Raw genomic sequence first — 4,342 nt, forward strand, 5'->3', positions numbered from 1 at the left:
TCTAATTGCTCAATTCTTGCCTTTAGGGACTGGTTTTCGGGTTATAATCTTTTGTTTTTTGGCTATAATCTTTTGGTTTTCCTTTTCAATCTGCTCTTTTTCTGGTGTTCAATTTGCTTATCATTTCATTTGATTTTTAAGCCTCACTTTCCAATTGCAAATTTCTGCCTTTTAAACTGTTATTTTCTTGCCAAATCTCTTCCATCTTTCTCATCATTTCAGATTTGAACTCTTCAATAGCTTGTGACCAGTTTTCATTATTTTGGGAAGGTTTGGATATGATTACTTGTTTGTTCTCCTCTGCTCTGTTGTCTGGATTTTCTCTGCGTAAAAGTTGTAGAGTGTTACAGATTTCTTCTTGATGATCTTTCTCTTCTGGGGTTTACAATTTTGGCTTGGCATTGTTAGACCTGCCCCTTCTCAGCTTTATCTTTACACTCAGGGTCTGTCTGTACTCTCTTGGCTCCCAAGGTCTCAGGTCTTGTTGTTCTCAGGGTAAAGCCTCCTGGAGGTCCCCCCACCTTCCCCTCTGCCCAAGGCTCCCTCAACAGTCTCAGGGTGCTGCTTCTACAGCTGTGCTCCCATCTGCACAGGGACCCCACTAGAGGTCCAAGCCTGTGCTCAAGATCCTTGTCTACTCCTACAGCAATGCCTTCACCTGCTCCTATGCTCACAGTCTGTGTTCAAAGCCCAAGCCGTGTTTTTTAGCCTCTTGGGGTCCTAAGTCTTGCTGCTCTCATGAACAGACCCTGGAGCTGCCAGTGACTTAATGGGTGCCCCAAACCTGCTTCAACTCCTGTGAGCTGGCTTTGGCACTGTAGGTGGTGTGGGGGGTGGGGAGGGGTTTGCTCCTTTCGCGCTCCAGTAAGAGCTGTTTCACCCCTTTATAGAGTGGAAATGCCCCAATTTCACATACCTTCAATGCTGCGCCCTGTTGTGGGGTCCCTTCGTTTGTCTGGATTTGTTTTTATGTCCCCCTGAGGAGTTCTATATGCCTTGGTTAGGAGAGGTCAAGCAGCTGCTCTTTATTCTGCCCCTCTCCATATATTCTGGCTAATAACTATTTTTATAGCATTATTATCTTATAAGGTTGTATTTATTATTTCTGCTTTTTTGCATTTGTTTGCCATGTTTCTATGCCCTAGTACATGGTCAATCTTTGTGAATGTTCCATGTGCTGCTGAAAAGAAGGTGTATTCCTTTTAGTCCCTATTTATTTTTCTCCATATGTCTATTAACTCTAATTTTTCTAGGGTTTTATTCACCTCTCTTATTTCTTTCTCATTTATTTTTTGGTTTGATTTATCTAGATCTAATAGGGGAAGGTTGAGGCTCCCCACTAGTATAGTTTTGCTTCCTATTTCATCCTTGACATCCACTAGCTTCTCCTTTAGAAATTTGGAAGCTATACTGTTTGGTGCATACATGTTGAGTACTGATATTTCTTCATTGTTTATATGCCTTTTATTAGGATGTGGTTACCTTCCCCATCTCTTTAAACCATATCTATTTTTACTTTGGCTCTGTCAGAGATCATGATGGCAACCCCTGCCTTCTTTTTCTCATTTGAAGTCAAATGGATTTTGCTCCATCCTTTCATTTTTACTCTATGTATGCCTGCCTTTCTCATGTGTGTTTCTTGTAGACAACATATGGTAGGATTTTGATTTCTAATCTACTCTGCTATTTGCTTCTGTTTTATGGGCGAGGTCATTCCGTTCCCATTCACAGTTATAATTATCAACTGTGCATTCCAAGACATTTTGATTCTCTTTCCTTGTCCTGTCCTTTCTTTTTTCAGTATTTCCTTCTATACCAGTGTTTTGTTTTTAATCAGTTCCCCTGATCCCCTACCTTCCCTTTCTCCCCTCTCCCTTCTTATTCCCCTCTTATTCTTTTTTAGGGTCTTCATAAGCTACCTCCTTAACCTCTCCCTCCCTAGCTTTGCTTCCCTCCCCACCAGGACTTTTGTTATCCTTTTACTTCTCTATAGGGCACCAATTAATTATCTGTCCCAATGGATCTGATTATTCTTCCCTCTTTAAGTTAATTTCAATGCACTTAAATATTAAGTATTTCCTCTCTCCAACCTCTTTACACTTCCAGTGTATTGATCTTCTCCCCTGTTTGTCCCACGTGCTTCTTTATGGAATATAAATTTACTCCATTTTGTCTATTTTCCCATTTTTCTTAATATTATCTCCTTTTAACCTCAAGTTTTATATATGTATTTATATCTTGATATTTCATATTATACAGTTTGTCACTGTTCCCTCTAAGTTAACTTCTTCTAGTTACCCTATTAATGATAACAAATTTAATATTTGCCAATATCTTGTTTTATTCTAGGGATACAAATCCATTGAACTTATTGGGTTTCTTAAAGAAAAGATTTTTTTCTTCCCCGCGCCCCCGCTCTCTTAATTACCTAATGGTGATTCTCTTGAGTTCTTTGTTTGGGGAGCAAACTCTCTGTTTAAATACAGTTTTTTTTTTCTTTTTGAATGCTTGGAAGTCTTCAATTTTCTTGAATGACCATACTTTCCCTTGAAAAATATAGTCAGTTTTGCTGGATAGTTGATTCTTGCTTGTAGATCCAGTTTTCTTGATTTCCTGAATATTGTATTCTATGCATTCTGGTCCTTCAATATAGATGCAGCCAGATCCTGTAGTATCCTAACTATGGTTCCCTGGCATCTGAATGACTTATTTTTAGCAGCTTGTAATAATTTTTCCTTGTTCTGGTAATTTTTGAATTTGGCTATAATATTCCTGGAAGTTGTCAGTTGTGGATTAAATGTAGGAGATGATCTGTGGATTCTTTCAATTTCCACTTTTCCCTCTTGTTCAAGAATTCCAGGGCAGTTTTCTTGGATAATTTCCTATAGAATTATGTCCAAACTTTTTCTTTTATCAAGATGTTCTGGTAAACCAATAATTCTTAAATTGTCTCTTTGATATTTGTACTCTAGATCTTTGGTAGTATCAATGAAGAGTTTCATATTCTCCTCAAAATTTCATTTCATTTTTTTATTTTGCTTTATATATTCTTGCTGCCTTGTGAAGTCATTTGTTTCTACTTGTTGAGTTCTATTTTTTAGAGACTGAATTTCATCCCTGGATTTTTTGTCATCCTTCTCCTTCTCATCTGATTTTCTTTGTAGATCTTCTTTAGCCTTCTTTGCTTAGTTTTTGAGCTAGACAGTTTTAGCTTTTAGGACTTTATTTTCTTGTTTTAGTTCATGTATTTCCTTTTTCAAATTGTCATCAGCCTTTCTTGATTGCTTTTTGAGTTCCTGAAGTTCTTGAGTTAATTGAATTTTGAGATCTGCCAAAGCCTGTGTTCAATTTGCTGGAGTTTCCTCCTCTTTTTCTATTTCATTTGCTCCTTTTTTGCTTCCTGGAAAGAATCTGTCAATTGTAATTTCTTTTCTCTTTCTCTGTTGTTTACTCATAGTTTTTCCTTCTCTGTTGTGCTAGTTTAATCGGATGGATTTAATGAGCTTTTATGAAAGATCTTCCCCTAGCTGGCAATGGAGGTTTTTAGTTATGTTCTCTGCAGTCTGTGGGGGAGTGATGTTGGAGTTTCCCTGCCCTCTGAAGACTTCTTGTCTGTCTAATTGATGTGATTAAGCCTGGATTAGTCTGTATTGCTTAATGTGCCCTGAGGGTAAAACTTCAAGAGAAGAAAAAAAAAGTGTTTGGGACAAGATGAAGTGTTTCTGCTGAGGTCTCCAACAGTAGGGTCCCTCAGCTTTGTCCTTCTGTTAGACCTGGTTTTCTTTCCTCTCAAAAGCCCTTTGTTCTCTATCTCAGTGTAGTAAAGGCTGTAAGTCTGAAGTTGTGTTCTATCTAAGCTGCCATTTTCTGAAGCGTTTTTGCTGTGTTTCTCTGGCTTTCTCCTCTAGCCACCTCCCTGCTGCCTGTGTTCAACTTCTTGAGTCCAGAGCCAGCAAGGCCCTCTCTTTGGCTGGTGAGCTCAGCTGGAGATTTCAGGGACCTCTGGAGACTCCATACAGCCTGTGGGGGTGGGTCCTGGGATTCCTCTTCTATACCCTCAAACCCAACAGTTCAAGAATTCAAGCCTTGGGGCAGCTTGGATTGAGAGCCAGGCCTAGAGACGGGACGTCTTGGGTTCAAATCTGGCCTCAGACACTTCCCAGCTGTGTGACCTTGGGCAAGTCACTTGACCCCCATTGCCTACCCTTACCACTCTTCCACCAAGGAACTAATACACAGAAGTTAAGGGTTTAAAAATATTAAAAAAAAAGAATTCAAGCCTTTTTCTTGTTGTTCCTCTTGAGCTGTCCAGAAGTAAAATCCCCCTGCTCTGTCCTGTTGT

Source organism: Gracilinanus agilis, chromosome 6 (genome assembly GCF_016433145.1).
Source record: "Gracilinanus agilis isolate LMUSP501 chromosome 6, AgileGrace, whole genome shotgun sequence".
Classification (NCBI taxonomy): domain Eukaryota; kingdom Metazoa; phylum Chordata; class Mammalia; order Didelphimorphia; family Didelphidae; genus Gracilinanus; species Gracilinanus agilis.